A 17,063-nucleotide genomic window follows, 5' to 3' on the forward strand; every position below is an offset into this window, starting at 1 on the left:
TGATATAAACCACCACCAACAATCATTAACTGATTTCAAGAACTGTTCATTGTATAAATGATATCTTTTAGCGTAAGGATTAAAGAATACCTGGGTTGGCATCAATGATGTGCCTGCAGGAGTGCATTTCTAACTCTGAGTTTCCATTTTCTGTGTTTAGAAGAGCACGTTTCCCCTCTCAGTCGCATGGTGAATGCCTGCCAGTCTTCGCTACGGAGACAGTCACGTGTTCTTGGGGCTTGGTGTCAGACGCTCTCTTACACTTCTCGCACCACACCTTGGAAGAAGCGGACTTCTTTCCAGGCCTTCTATCTCTGAAGGCCCCTTCCTCCTGTCTTTAGAGAAGCGCCTGGCCGTTGAATTCTGTATTCCAAGGAACTTTGTTTTAGGTTGTAGAGAGCCGTTGGCAGGCAAGGGTACTGGAAAGAGTTCTTCTGGCCTCACAATACCTGCCATGATCTCTTTGGAGTCTGGAGGGTTTCACAGGCAACCCCTATCCCCAACTCCTTCCTCCCTTAAAAATGTAAATATTTTAAAATCGGTGGAGCGAGGTGGTTAACTGCATAGGCTCTTGGGTCAGGCACACCTGGGGTTACATGGCTGTTCCTCCACTGCCACATCCTCTCTGAGCCTCAGTTTCCTCATCTATTAAATCAGGATATTCAAAGTATCTAATTTCATGGGTGGTTGTAATGATCAAGTGGGATAACGCTTATACAAGGTGGTCACGTAATAATGGCTCAGTTTATACTCGCTATTGCTCTTATTTTGTTAGTTCATTTGTATTTCTGCCCTATTTCCTTTATATAACACATTGGAAGCTACTTATATAAATATCTACCTTAAAAAAAAACGCTCAGTGCCAGCACAATTTTGAATTAAAATGCAGGCTGGGAGAAAAACAGAACACAGGAATTGTAGGATGTGGGTATTCATAAACTTCTACTGAGTTGCTTGGACTTAGCACATATTTGTTTCCGAGCTCCCCACTAGCTAAAGTGAAAAGAGAATCAGGTTCACTTATATGATGCCTATGGACTGCAAGACAAAACCTACCACTCCCTCAAGGAAGCATACTTGTTCTTGGTTCTTAATTCTAAAAATATACATTTGTTATATGGGGGCATTAACTTGCAAATGCTAACTGATGTAAGGGAAAGTGACCCCAATAACAGCCCTGTATGAGGCATCCTAGGCACTCCTTTATTATAAGCCAAGGGAAAAGTGAAAGGCAGTTGTGCTCCCCAGAACTGTGAATAAGACCAAGTAGAAGGCAGAATTGTGAGATAGCCCCCAAGAGTCACGCCTCCCAGTGTACATACCCTGCATAATCCCCTCCCCTTGAGTGTGGGCAGGACCTTGATGGATTGCAGCCCCATGATTAGATTATGTGATGTGGCAAAGGTGAAGGGATTTTCTAGATGCAATCTCTAATCAGTTGGCCTTAAGTTAACCAGAAGGAAGATTGTCCTGGGTGGCATGACCTGATCAGTGCATTATTAGAAGACTGAGAGGTAAGCAGAGTCTCTTGCTGGTCTTGAAGAAATAGCTGCCGTGTCGGGAGAGGGTCATGTGGCTACGACCTGAGGACAGCCTCTAGGAGCTGAGAGTGATTTTCAGGGGACAGCCATCAAGAAAACTAGGACCTCAGTCCTGCAGTCACGAGGAACTGAATTCTGCCAACAGCTTGAATGAGCCTAGCAGAGGATCCTGAGTTCTAGGTGACAATGCAGCCCTGCAAACACTTTGATTTCAGTCTCGGGAGATGCTGAGCGGGGAGCTCAGTTGCACCATGCCTGGCGTCTGATCTACAGAAACTGAGATAATAACAGGAGGTTGGTTTAAGCAGCTAAGTTTTTGGCAGTTTGTTACCTGACAATAGAAAACTAATAAGATCAATGGCTGAAGTCCATCGCCCTTGGATAGATTCACAATGAAACCTAGAAGATCTAGGGCATTTCCCAAACTAAATTTAACGTGACATTAGGAGAGGGAGATGTTAATAGATGTGCCACAAGAAAAAGAAAACTTGTGTTGCAGACCCTGACTGTGCACGTTTCAGAGAAGGCCTTTGTTCTCCTGCTGGGGCAGAGTCAGGTTCTTTGGTTGTAAGCAACAGAAATCAGCTGGCTAACGCGTACAGGGGAGTTCATGGAAAGGCTACAGTGGAGGTCATGGAACGAGGAGAAGGCTGAAGAAACAGTGTCAGAATGGACAGGAACCTGGAAATTCCTGGGGCCTCCCTACCAAGAAAACCCTTGATGGCCCCATTGCCACCAGAATGAAAAAAAATTTCACCTTTTCCTTTCTCCTGACGCTACTATTATCACATAATTATGCTCAAGATTCGCAGTCTCAGTGAAGTGTGGGTCTGGCGCTTAGCCGCAGGGGAGCAGGAGCCCTGAATCCACCTGCCAAGACCCACCGGGTAGTTCCCCCAAGGACAGTTGTAGCCAGAAGGAGAGAGAATGGATGGTGGTCCACCCCAAGGCAAAGGGGGTCCACAAAAATAGGATTGGGCTTGTGAATTTGGGATAGAATTGGAGCTCTTCCCTTTGCTGAGTGTTAGAAGAAAGGAAAATCGCTCTTACAAGAAAAGGTGAAGAATTTAGAGCCGGTAAACTCCACAGCATCAGGAGAGAGGGCTGAGGAAGCAGAGATGGAAGAGGGGTGGGACTGCTCAGATGGTAGAAGGCTGCGCAGCGTGCCGCTTCGTTGTGAACCCAGGATTTTGAGCAGACTGGATGCTCTGTGTCAGGGGCGGAGAGGCTGAGCTTTGTGTCTGTGCAAGTGAGAGCAGATACTGACCCGGAAGGCTTAACCCATGGGAAGCAGCAGAAAGCGCGGAAGAGCTTCTGACTCTCACAAGCTGTGGAACCAGCTGGGGTCTGAGCCAGTGAGACCCTGTGAGAAAACGGGGCCCCAGCTTCTGCGTAGGCTGCGTGGGTTTGGCAAGTAGTGTATCCTAAATACCCTCTTTGGAAACTCATAATAAAATGAGCCTATTAAAGATGCAGTGCTGTGTCTGGGCGGCCCCACTGAGTGTTGTTCTCTTTGTGGGGGTTGCCACAGGCTTCGGACAGCTGGCGTTTGCTCAGGGCAGTAAGTTCTCACTAAAGCTTCATTTGTTGATGGAATTCTGTTGTAGATTCAGGCTGGGGTTTTCTATGTCATACTTGTGTGCTTTCTCATTCTAATGTTTGGTGTTCTGATGAAACACTCTAACGAGTGAATGTTTAAGAATTCGGTGTGCACAGTTACACAATTTTGTGAACTATACTGTGTCCTGTTAATGCATGTTGCTCCTTGATTTAATATATTTTATCAGTATTGACTAAAAGTAAAGATGTCATGTAACATTCATTTATTCATTCACACAATATTGATGTGCCAGCCACCACTCTGGGCACTTGGGGTGTATTGATGAGAAAAAAGAGACTAAGATTCCTGACCCTTTGGTGTGCGGACACAAACACACACACACACACACACACTCTCTCTCTCTCGCGCTCTCTCTCTCTCTCTCAACTTCTGAGAAGTCTTGCAGTTGAAGAAAACTTGGATGACTGTTTCAGCCTTGTCTTAAATTTATCTAGATAAGGAACGTTTTCCTTCAGTATATTTACAGTATCCTGCGGGGTAGCGTTCCACACAGTGTAGCGCCCTGGGAAATGCTGACACAGCCATGCTGGGCTATGTGTCCCTCAGAAGAAACATCCATCAATATCGTTTGTTTCTGCCTTTGGTGAGAGTCAGGTGGCAGAGGGATTATTGATAAATTATCCCCCTGGGTCAAAAGAGCAAATATTTTTTGCCACTTGAAGGGACATTCATGTGCTTCCCACATCCAATGGGTAGGTGACTTTGGTGCACACGGAGGCCTTCGCTGAGACTGTCACTTAACTAGATGTCTGACCCATGTCTGCTGACAGGACCAGGACCAGGATATTTCTAAGAGATTCTGGATCAAACAAGGTTGCAGTCAGAGCTCATTGGTCATTTTCTCTTACGGGCCCATGTCTCTCTTAAGCCAGGCTCTCTAGATTTATATTTGCCTCCCTGGGTCCCGGTGTGACACCTGGCACTCTCTCTGCTCTATGGGACTCTGGGGACTTGAAGAGATCCTGTCTCATTCTTTACACAAACATCCCCTACCCACCACCTCAGCTGATTGCTCGGTTGGGATTTTCTGACAGGAAGTATGAAGCTTAGTTAAATGTCTGTACAAGTTCAAGATGCTTGAGGAGGGAGGCACTTTGCAGTCATCCCAACAGGTTTCCTTCCTCGCCCTGTTACGGCAAAGAAACTCACATGATTGTGTAAAAGAATGGCTGAGTGGCTCTGCAGCATGTGGGCACATTCCACCTGCAATGGAATAACCTGAGGTCCAGAGTCCTCAGGGTCACTGATGAGTGTGTGATGAGAGAGGGAAAACAATTTGGGGTGATACCATCTTTTGGGGGTAACTGCCTATGATTTATTTTATTTTGAGGATATGTAAGACACAGGAGAGACATGGGCCAACACGTTGGTCGTGCTGATGATTTTTAGGGCCAAACCAGTAAAACCTTGACCCTGGGTCCCAGGAGAAGAAATGGCCCCTCATCCTTTGTGGTTCTATGCTGTGGCTGTTCTTTGTTCTTCAGTGGTGGCAATCCCTTACATCCTCAGCCAGGTATCATTCACTCATCCTCCCTTGGAAATTATGATGATTGCTTTGGGGCTCTCTAGAAAGAGCGATTATGGTGGGTGTGTTTTCCTTTGTACTTTGAAAGAAGGGCATCCACAAGACTAAATGTTTACTGAGCCTTATAGTGAAAGAGTAGGTTCTTCAGCTCTGTAGAATGCTAATATTGGAAAGATCACCCCCCGTGGCTCCCTGCCTCATTTTACCAATGAGGAAACTGAGGCCCTGGCGTCAAATGGATTGATCTAAAGCTCCCTATCGGTGGATGGGCTGAAGTGATTATCCCCGGTCCCTTCCTGCCTGAACGAAGCTTCTCTTACACACGTGTTTTCTCTCTGCGGCGCGCCCCAGCCTTCTCAGCCTAGGAACATATGCGGCACTTCAGCACTGACCTGCGGGGCATTTTAAACTGCAAGATCACCAATAAAAAGCACAAAAATGCCAAAACATGGCACGAAATAGAGCGTGAACAGGACGCTTGTTCACTATATGAGGGCTGAAGCCAGAAGGCAGCCTCGGCTTGTCCCACCTCAGCTGGGAATGTGGGCGTTGGGAGAGTCAAATTTTTCACTGCTGTCTGCATGTCTGTAAATGGCTGTAAAAGTGCTGGAAGTTTTTTTTTTATTGTTGAGGTATAATTGACATATTATGTTGGTTTTGGGTGTATGTGAGTTTTGATTTGGGGGTTACAAATAAATGCTAGCGACTTGGTGAATTTGCAAATACGGAATCCCTGAATAATGAGGACCGACTGCATGTCTGTCTTATTTTGAGGTGGCATGTAAGCTGCAGGCTCTGAGGAAGGCCCAGGGAGGTGGATGGGGGCCAGGTTACAATCACTACCATCTGTTGGAGTTTACTAGGTTCCAGGCACCGTGCCGAGCACTTTGTACTTTGCTGGCTGACCGTAAGCCCATGAGCAGAAGTGTTGAGACCCAAGAAGAGCCCCCATCTTGCCTTGGTGGATCCCATCTTGTAAATCAAGACCCACGACCAGGGAGCATGAAGAATGCCCAAGTCGAGACAGGAAAGGCGATTCATATAACCTGACCAGCGGGGAACCAGAATTCCGAAGTCCCAGAATCCTGCTGTCCCTGGGACAAACGCCCTGAGGATGCAAAGGGCCAGGGAATACCAAATGTCCTTCTGTCCACCTCCAGCTTCCGGTCTGTCTGGGACCACCTGGTGCTACTGACTTTCCGTGTTCTCTGCTGTTTCTGAAGTTCACGTCTGGGCAGGGAGGAGGCGAGTGTCGGAATCACTGTGAGGCACACACAGAATTTCTAGAATTAGGCCTGGGCCTAAGATGGCCTTTAAAGAGAGAGAAATCCAGATGAGGTTCTAGCTCAGTGCCTTGGGAGAACTTTCTTTCTTAGTGTTTGTCTTTCCGCTCAGCCTTGCGCTCCCTGCCTGGCTAGTGTTCCTGAACTAACTCTTGAACCAAGCGTTCCTCCCCTCTGCGTTTGATTGAATAGAAAACCTGTTTTACAGGAGTTGGGGGAGGATTTTTTTTGGAGTTGCCTTCAAGAGGCTTCCGCCCCGACTGCAGTGGCTTCTCTTGAGCGGCCACGGTGCCCTAGGGAGAAGGTGGGGACCTTCCAACTACTCCAGGGCCAGCCGGCTTGTCTTGGGTTTCAGGGTCTCTGGAAACATCTGGTCTTGGTCCTGGGCTAGTTGACACAGCATGGACTTTATGAAAACAAACAAATGTAATATTACACCTTAGGAAACGAGGACTCATAGAATGGCCTGCTTAAGGAAATAATGAAGGAACAAAAGAAATAGGAACATTCTCTAAAGCTTGTGAAAAGGAGTCTGAATCAGAAGCCATTCCAGCTTTTTCCACTGGGTGGTGTTTTGTTTAATTTTAGTATATGCTTCCAGTCTCTGGGCAGGTCCACAATCCAGATGAGTTCTGGGCATTGCCCTTTGACAATTCTGAAGAGTTGGGGAAATTTACTTGGGTGCAATTCTCTTGTTTTTTATACTCATTGAATACATTTTTTGGAGGGTTGTTTTTCCACACCCTATATACCTGTTGCCATCATTCCCATAAAGACTGGAAACTTGAGCATAAAGACAGTGCTTTTTTGTAGCTGTAATCTGGTACCTAGCACAGTGCCTGGCAGAGTGTCATCCTCATAATTACGTGCCCACTATTCAGTGAGCAAGGGAGTTACGGTTACAGCCATGCTCCACTTGGGACACATTTAATTAGAATTTATCCATCTATCCAGGGCTCGGGGAACATTTCCTGAAAAGGGTCAGAGATTGAGTGTTTTAGGCTTTATGGACCATGCAGGCTGTGTCACGACAACTTGACGCTGCCGTTGCAGTTGTGAAATCAGTCAGCAGTGTGGCAGGGCTGGCTGTGTTCCAGTAGAACTTCATTTACAGAAACACACCATGAACTGGACTTGGCCCATGGCTGTAGTTTACCCTGACCTGTGTGAAAGCACACACAGGCACCAGACAAACCTTGGAGGTCATTGTGGTGAAGAGAAGAGACAATGAGAGTTTGTAAGTAGCAGAGACAAAGCTGTGTGTTGACCCAATTCCATGTCACTTTCCACCTGAGCGTAGGAAGACCATGTCTCCCAGCCTCCTTTGCAGTCAGGTGGCACCTTGCGACTACTTCTGGTCAATGAACTGTGCGTCCTAATGGGAAGCCTACTGTGTTCAGACCTGGCCTGTAAAATGTCCAGCCTGCTGCTCCATGCTCTCTTCCCTCGCCTGCTAATTGGGTGCAAATACAGTCGTCCCTCTATATTTGTGGGGGATTGGTTCCAGCAACCCCTGGGTATAGCCAAATTTGTGGATGCTCAAGTCCCTTATATAAAATGGCATAGCATTTGTATATAACCTACACGCATTCTCCCATATGCTTTCAATCATCTCTAGATTACTTATAATACCTAATACAATGTAAATAGTTGTTATACTGTATTTTGGGGGGGAAAATGACAAGAAAAAAGGGTCTGTACGTGTTCAGTACAGATTCAGCCATTATAGGCCTTTCAATCCATGGTTGGTTGAATCTGCGGATACTGAGGGCCGACTGTAATCTGGTGCAGGACTTGAGGGCCCTGGGAGTTGGCGGAGCCACTGATGGAAGGAGCCTGGGTCCAGAGCAGAGGAGCAGAGTCCTCCCCACCCTCACCCTTGAGGCAGATTGCCTAGGAAGGAGTGTAAAGTGAACCTGTGTGTGTTGTTTAGACACTGAAATTTGGGAGTCGTTAGTCTGTCTTCTCTAATAATGCCATATTTGAGTTCAGATGTGGGTAAAGGAAAGAAATGGAAAATTAGAAGCTCAGAGCTGTTCTCCAGGTCTAACAGCCTCCCGTCTGGCAAACCTCTGGTTTTTAATAGGAAGGAAAGGAAATTAGGAGGTTTTGGTGCCCACATCTTCTGGAAAGTCTGTGTACAGGAAGTGGGACTGCAGTTTGGGTCTGAGAAACTTGGACCTTGAGGAGAGAGCCACCGGGAGGTAGGATGGGGGATAGCAGAAATGGGACCAGAGATAGGTAGCTTTTTAAAAAATTATGCATGAACCAAACTAACCCTTGCACCCAGCGTGTGGCCCTGAGTACAGTGGTCATCTCCATGCTGAGTAAAATGGGTTTCTTCGAGCTTGCCTAGGACCTCCCCATCCTAAGATAGTTTCTTTCTGTCTGTGGGTATATAAAGTAAAGAGTGATAGCTTCTATAATAAACCAACACCAAAACCCCAGTGGCTTCACAAAACAAGCATTTATTTCTCAGTCACATCCACCTCAATCCGACGTGAGTCATGGGCTTTGCTCCACACAGTCGTTCAGGGATCCAGGTTCCTTCCACCTCGAAACTCCCCTCCTCTTGGCCCTCATCATCCTCTCTTTTCAGCTGCAAAATAGGGAAAGAAAGAATGGAGGAGGATCGCATGGGAGGTCTTCAAAGCCAGGCCTGGTAGTGATGTGCATTACTGCAGCCCAAATTCATCGCTCAAAACTCAGTTATGCGACTGCAAGGGAGGCCGGGAAAAAATAGCATGACCTGTGAGCCCAGTAGGAAAATAAAACAGGATTTGGTGGACCCATAGCAGTCCCTGTCTTAATGGGAAAACACTTTGAGTTTCCTAACAACCGACCTTACAAATAAGTCTTTGGAACCAACTTGTTCTCTAATTGAGACCTCGCCAGTGCTTTTGGTGGTGGTGAGCCTTGAGTTATGCCTCATTGTCTGGAAGGGCTGCAGACACAATCCGGTATGAAAGGGAGAACAGGATTTCTTACAGCTGATTGTGATGCTACAGGAAGCCAACAGGGGGAACAAAGCATTTATTGCTTTCCCTGTGAGAGGGGTGCGGGAGGGTTGGGGAGGGGTGTCTTTTCATCTGGGAGTCCCCCCTTCCCCCCAAAGCCTCGCATCTCTGGTCTCTCTCCTTTTTCTGCCCCCTGCCTTTCCCTGTAGGTCGTGGCCTTCCCAGCATCAGGGCCCTGTTCACAGTCATTCCTGGCTTTATCTAGGGAGGACCTGGGTGGGTCCTGGCATAGACCCTGTCAATCCTCCCAGCGGATTCTGCAGACGGCACAGGCACAAAAAAGACAGATCTTCCTCTTGCTGATTTGAATTGTCTCTCATAACACAATTTTGATGTGCTAAAAACCTACAAAAAGGGGAAGGAGAGGAAGAAGATGGTGACAAGGACAGAAAATCCCATCTAGCTACATAACATGACCATAGTGTATGGCCTATGGCCACATTCAGTTAGACTGGCCCCAAACAAATGATTTTCTGAGAGGCAACTTCCGTTGGCTAAATATACTCATTCCCTTTTAGGGGGTTGCAGAGTGGGTGCTACCAGATGCTGTTGGTAAATTGCACCTTAAATATATTCAGTTACCCTGGGACCTGAAGGGGTTCAAGTGCTTTCTAGAGCATCTCAGGGGAATGAATGTTATGTGAAAAGTGATAGAGCATAGGGGCTGGCCCCGTGGCTGAGTGGTTAAGTTCGCGCGCTCCGCTGCAGGCAGCCCAGTGTTTCGTCGGTTCGAATCCTGGGCGCGGACATGGCACTGCTCGTCAGACCACGCTGAGGCAGCGTCCCACATGCCACAACTTGAGGAACCCACAACGAAGAATACACAACTATGTACCGGGGGGCTTTGGGGAGAAAAAGGAAAAAATAAAATCTTTAAAAAAAAAAAAAAAAAAAAAAAGTGATAGAGCAAAGAGCTGACCTGGCCCCTGCTCTTTCGCAGTGCCATCTTTGGCAAGCACAGTCAGGAATCCACATTCATGAATGCAGGAAGGAGGAGGACACATCCCCCTTCTCCTTACAAACATCAGGCCACCTCTGGTGGGAAATCCCCTCACTCCTCCTCAATTGAAATCTCTTCCTTTCTTCGATCCCATAGCATTTGTGTGTAGGTCTGATGCAGTTCCCACCAAAAGCATGTAATTCTGAAATCCTCAAGGGCCGGGCCTCGGTCCTGTTTATATGGCCAGGTGTCAGTCCTGGATCTAACATGGAGCTGGGGTGCGATCCTGTGCACTGAAAGATGATGGAGTCTGGCTGCCAGTGCCCAGCTGAATTTGGGACATTTAGGTCACTCCAACTGAGGCCTAAGCTGCTACCACCATCTGGACCTAAAGTTATAGAGGATTTTGCCACTAAATAGAATTGAATGGTCCAGAGTGTAAGATTCTGTGTATCAATTTGGATTTGATCAGGAAATTAGAGTCACTCAGAGTGATCTGGATAATGGATTTGTTGCAAGGATTGCACTGTGTGTAACTGTTGGAGCTGTGAAGGGGGTGTTGGAAGGCTGTTGCCTCTGTACATCTGGTGGTTGGTCAGCAGGGCTGGCAGTCGGGGAGAAAAGCTGGATGTGAAGCAGGTAGACCAAAGACAAACTGAAACCTACAAAGACAAACCAGAACCCATGAAGGCAAAACAGACCCCATGGGGACACAGTGGAACCTGCGTCTGTCTCTCACCACTTCTGTGTTGATAATGCAGGTGACTTGTAGAAGCTGGCATCCTTTGCCATGGACCTGCATATGTGTCCACCCCAGGACATGGAGAAGCTGCCTCAGGACTTAGAGAAGCTGAAGAAGATCTGAGGAGGTGGGGGCTGAGGCCACTGGGAGCCCAGCTGCTGTCCTGAGCCGATGAGGTTGCCCAGAAGGTTAGCCACAGTGCATGTAGCTGAAGCAGAGCTCTGACCTTCGGAGCTTGATGGCATTGTTTTGCCTCTGATCCCCAAAATCTCTTTCAGATTTCTCTTGTGGCCAACCCTAACCCAGAACCATACAGGGAAGGGAGTTCTGGGAAACGTCATTACAGCTTAGCCAAGTTGACACAATACAAGGCCACAGATTCAATCTCTCACTCAATTACATTATTAACACTCATTGTAGCTGTAGATGCTTCTGCCAAAGTACTTTATCCCAGGAGCCTTTAGAAAGAGCCTTTTTTTGTGAAACCCACTGAAGTTTTGACTGACAGGAAAAGATAAAGTAACTAGGCCTTTCATGCCAACACTTTGTGGCCAGTGAATTGTGTTATTTATTTTCATTGGAGAAAAGATGAGGAGAAAGAGGAGGACAAAGATTGGAGGAGAAATAAACATTTCTTCCAATCTTGAATTGGGTTAGAAAAGCTTACTTTCCATTCTGAGTGTGGTGGGAAATTGCCTTCCTACAAGGAGAAATTTAGGTAGCTTTAGACCAATGGTTAAATATTCAAATACCTGCACAGTGTGTGGGGTGGGCTGGTGGCGATGGTGGCCCGTGGAAAATGTGTCTCTGCTGGAGCCAAGAGTTACTAAAGAAGCTGGAAATTGATCAAAAGAAGCTGGAAAACCAAATTTTTATGTGAAATCTTAATTTCAATCATCATTTTTGTAAATATTCTAGGCGTGCTTGAAAAAGTTCTACAGTTATTTTGAGTACAGGGTTCAACATATGCTCCTAAGCTCAAATTTGCTCATCATGATGTTTGAATCATCTTTGCTGAATTTTTTGTTTATTCTGTCAGTTAGAGAGGTGTATTACAATTTCCTGTAAAATAGAGATTTGTCTACTTCATTATTTAGATCTAAGAAATTTTGCTCTATATATTTTGAGCCTATGTTATTAGCTGCATAGAACCTTAGAACTGTTATTTCTTTCTGAACCTTTTCGTCATTTGAAATATCCCTCTCTATCTCTAGGTAAGCTGTTAACCTTAACGTCTACTTTTTTCAGCTTTATTGCGGTATTATTGACAAACCAGCCCTAAAGTCTACTTTTACATTTCTAGAGAGCCTCCTGCTTCTTTGGTTAGTGTTTTGCATGGCCTATCTTTTTCCATGTCACATTTTTTTGAAGTTGTCTTATCTTCTTATGCTTGGTTATTTTTCTTGGTGGGCTGGACACATCTGAAAAGAAAATCTGAGGGTGAGAAAGGTGTTTTCTTCCAAACTCCAAAAAGGAATTTCCTTTTATTTTGCCAGGTGTCTGGGGATACTCAGTTTCTGAGATTGTGATGATTCCAAGCTGAGTTGCAACCCCAAAGGGCTACCCTTTGGGATCCTAACTCAGAGCCAATGGGCTTCCAAGGGCCTTTTGCTCTTGCTAACCCTTAAACTTCAATCTCTGTCATCCTAGCCCCATGATATTGAAAAAGAGCTGTTCAACCTGGCAACTGCCCCATCTTGCAACTGCCGTTTCCAGAATAAGCAGGGAGAAAGGCTTCCCAAATGCTGGGTTCAAATCCTTGGATGGCATCTTTCCTTGTACTCTAGCCCAGTAATTATTTACTATTTCATTAGTTTTCTGATATTTTCATCCATATTTTTGAAAATATTTTGTCCACCATTTCTAGCTGTCCTTAGTGGAAGAGTTGATCCCAATTTCCTAGTCTTCCTTTACCAGAAGCAGGAGTTCCTTGTTTATTTCCTATAGGAAAAACTCCTTTCTCTAGCATAGTTGACTGGCACTTTCTTTATAATATATTGTATAGGATGCTTTAAAAGCTGTTGGTTATGGAGCACTGAAACTTTACTTCATAATTTTTGTTTAATAGAATAGGTAGCGTAATTCTGGATCTTGATGTAGATGTTAAAGCAAGTAGGCGTGATGGTGCAGAAGTCGGAAATACTATGTTACAGGAAACTTTTCTCTCTTTTTTGTGAGGAAGATTGTCCCTGAACTGACATCTGTGCCAATCTTCCTCCAGTTTGTATGTGGGACGCCATCACAGCATGGCGTGACGGGTGGTGTGCAGGTCTGTGCCCGGAATCCAAACCCACGAACTCCAGGCCGCTGAAGTGGAGCATGTGAAGTTAACCACTATGCCACCAGGCCAGCTCCAGGAAACTTTCATTTTTAATCATATATTTTATTTTAATCTCACCTGTTTTTACAAAGTTTGTGAGATTCATAGGTACTACATATGACAATAGACATGACATATTGTTAGGTTGTATCATCTAGAATACATTAATGAATATAAATTTTAATGAAAATGCTTAGCCAGAACTCTGGTTCGCTGGTGAGGGGAAGAACCCCCTGGTCAGTGAGAAAGTCAGTCTTGGAGGGAAAACTCTGGGCCCTGCATGCCTGGGCGGTAACGATGTAGGGGGCTCCCCTGCAGGGGATCTGGTGGAAAACCGGGCTGCCCACTGGGCTCTGGGTTCCAGCCAGAGGGACGTGCTGGGCTCAAGAGGGACTGTCACCAGGCAGCCATGGGGCCATGTGTGAAGTCAGCGAGACACCACTTCACAAGCAGCTCCTCACACTGTCACCCTGGGAATTTCTGAGGGCAACACACATGTAGGACATCTGTTTTCCATGTTCCTCCTTCAGAGCCGAGAAAACAGTGATTTTGTTTGAGAAAGGAAAAGAGGAGAAGGCAGATATGAGCTCAGTGTTTGAGAAACTGGTCATGTTTCCCTCTCTGCTGAGTTTGCTCCTGGAATACTTACTTCTTTATGACTTTTCTTTCTTTTCAATGAAATGAATGTGTTAGATGATTTCAATTCAATATGCTTCTCTAGCCTAGGACTTGCCTATGAACTACAGACCCATTTTGTTCAACTGTTTCCTGGACGTCTCCACTTAGATGTCGGCCGCCTCAGACTCAGCATGTCCTCTACCCAAGTCATAGCACTTCCCGAAACCTGACGATCCTGTTCCGACTTTTCCTCCTCTCTGCAGGAGATGGAGAAGCCTGTCTTACATGACACAAAACTTCTCCCACATTGTACAAGGGGCCCCCTGCTCTTAGAGGGTGTCACTGTAGAAGAAGTTTAATCATGCCCATAAAAATGCCTGCACTCCTGTGTATGAAACGATTTACCCAAGCCAGAGGGAAATATGCACAAAACTCCACTTTTTGTAACACAGAGACATCGTTAACTGTGTACAAAAGTCATTTATCTCATATTTAAACAAAGTGTATTTAAAAAACAGGTCAGTTTCTTCCTCATTCCTCCCTGCCCTTCCTGAATATTTGCCTCTGGAACATTCTCTAGGGCCAAGAACATACCCTCGTCAGGCCACTCCTGATCAGGTGACAAAAACCACCTTCTCTGACTGAAGAACCTCCTGCTAAATGGATAAACCTAGTCTCCAGATAGATGGACACTAAATGCAATATGTGATCCTAGTTTGGCTTCTGGATCAGATAAAGGACATTAATGTGATAATTGGCAACCTTTGGGTAAGGTCTGAAGATTAGATTACAATATTGTGTCAATGTTAATTTCTTGATTTTGAGGATTATACTGTGATCATATATTCGAATATTCTTGTTTTTAGGAAATCACACTGAAGTCTTTAGAGATAAAGAGGCATCGTGTCTGCATCCACTCACAAAGTTCTGGAAAAAAAGTGTATGTGTGAGTTGGTATGCATGCGAGTGTGTACGCACACTCACGGAGGGGGAGGGGATGAACGGTAAAGCAAGGCAGGAGATTGTTAACATTTGGGCAATCTTGGAAGGCACAGAGGAACTCTTTGCACCATGTTCCCTACCTTTTTGTAAGTCTTAAATTATTTCAAAATAGGAAGTTAGAAAAAAAGATCTTGACAGGTGGGAGAGTCAACCAGGGGGAGCCAGTGACAGAGAGGAGACCTCTGAACTTGGAATTCTTCTGGGTCCCTTGAGTTCAGTCTGTCCCAAACCCCACCATTGGGTTTCTAAGAAGCCCCAGTTCTCTTCTTTCAAGGCAGATTGCCGCTAAACTCCCCTCACTTAGCTAACAGACCACGTAGTTCTCTCCTGGCGGCGCTCCCCTGGTTGCCTGAAAGCTCAGGTCTGTCTTTTCCCCCAGGAGCTTCCATGCCTCAGGAGCCTATGCAGAAGCCTGCATTCCTCTTTGTTATCTAACCGGGATCTACTTTTTCTCTCTATCCCCTGGAAGAGCCCAGTGCTGGGTTTATCTATTGCAGCGTGTATCAGTTAGGCTAGAGTAGGTTATGCTGCAGTAATGAACTGCCCCCAAAGTTCAGCTTACTTAACATAAAAGAGTTGATTTCTCACTCGTGCTGCTTGTGCAATGTGTTGTGTCAGGGGCTCTCTGCTTATTGTAGTCGCTTAGGAAGCCTGCCTGATAGAGGTTCCATCTTGTCTCGTGACAATCACCTTGGCAGATGAAAGGGATTGTGGTAAATTACTCACTCAAATGTTGCTTCCAATTGCATTGCGTTCACCGTGAAGTACAACCCTACCTTGCGTTTGTGAGGAGAGGTAGAAATATTTGTACCATTCCTGATGATTCATACAGTGCTCCCTCTCAGCAGTCAAGCTGAATGTAGTAGTTAAATTTAGCAGAGCAGCATAAGGGGTGTGCACCCAAACAAAGATGCTGACTGCCACCAGGGGCAGAGTGGGGAAGACAAACTGGCCAAGAGTCGCCGAGCATTTCCTCCTCCGAGGGACATTCCATCTTCTAACTCCTCTGTGCTCCCACCTGACCAGCACAGGCTTCTGTCATCCTGCCCTGGCGTTCTTTTGCTGTGACTTTCTGTCTGTCAGATAGATACATTTTTATGTGTGCCACAAATGTTTATGGGGCGCCTACATCAATAGAGGACACCTGTTATCTGCCAAGCACTACACTAGGTTCTGGGTTAAAGGACAGATAAGACCTTGGCCCTGCCCTTGTGGCATTTTCTGACTTGTCATGAAGACAAAGAGGAAAACAGAGACTTTAAATTTAGAGGGGAGAGGTAAGCCCAGGGTGACCAGAAACCCTCTGGTCCTATTTGGGGGAGAGTGGCGAGAGGAGGAGAGGAAGTGGGAGCGAGCCCTTCTGCTCCACACAGACACTGTCCAGCTTCTCCATGCGCCGTTCCCTCTGGCTGAGAATGGGGCAGATGATGCAAAATGTGCCAGTGGCTGGGATTAGGAGTCATGGGTTAAGAGCTATCAACGTGTCCTGTTTGTGCAAACAAGAAATATTGATTAGGCATCTCCTTTAATTATAAGGCTAACTCTACTTACCTTTGGATGATACTTTACAGTTTATAAATCAGGTTCCCCTGAAAATCACTGGCTCCTTTTACAAACGAGGACAGCAAGACAGGTTACTTGTTGGGGTCCTTAAAAGCCCCAGCTGTGCTACTTGGAGTTCAGGGTCCTGATTCCCCGTCTAGGGCACTTCCCACTAACCCATCCGGCGAGACCTTGTTTGAGACTCTACACCCGGGATCCTCTACATCTGGGGGCTAGTTTATGTCCCCTCTTGATGGATGTGGGGCAAAGTCATGTTGATTTCATCACAGCCCTCCATTTTGCCCCTTGCCAAGTGAATCTATGAGATCTCCCTCTACTCCGGCTTCCTGTTGGACTATTAATGAGGATGAATGATGCAAGATAAGAGCAACGTTTCAGGGGGTACCATATACACTCAAGGAGATCACAGCCGCCAAACGGATGCTTTGCTGACTCACAGCTGCCAGTGAATAGCCAGCTCGGCATGATGTAATTGCTGTGAGATGCCAGCAAGATGGGAGAGCGAAGAACGGGCCGGCTGGGCTCCTGTCTCTCTCCGCAGGATTCTCTTGTCTGCTGCAGCTTGCAGCCAAGGACGGGATGCTGAGTGTCCAGGGCCAACACATGACGTGTTATGGATGCAGGCCAACCTTATCATTTTCCTTTGCCAAGGTCTGGAATGATTTCTGGCCTTGTGCTGGCCTTCCATTGATTAAATGAGATAATGCATGTAGCGCCCTTGGCACATAGTAAGTGAGCAATAAATGGTAACTCCTCTAATAGTAATAATTACAGCAATAATGCTTTTAACAATTACTATAATAATAGAGCAATAATATGAGACCAATAACTATTTAATAATGATGGTAATCATAAATATACCATTAGAGCAATCAGTGGCCTGGGGGAGGG

At 46.0% G+C, this 17,063-nt stretch overlaps 1 protein-coding gene across 1 annotated transcript in view; it reads left to right on the forward strand.

The window, feature by feature from the left end:
* Positions 1-17,063, forward strand: part of GNA14 (G protein subunit alpha 14) — a 162,141-nt gene that overhangs the window by 134,628 nt on the left and 10,450 nt on the right. The window lies entirely within an intron of this gene.

This window comes from Equus quagga, chromosome 6 (genome assembly GCF_021613505.1).
Source record: "Equus quagga isolate Etosha38 chromosome 6, UCLA_HA_Equagga_1.0, whole genome shotgun sequence".
Taxonomy (NCBI): Eukaryota; Metazoa; Chordata; class Mammalia; order Perissodactyla; family Equidae; genus Equus; species Equus quagga.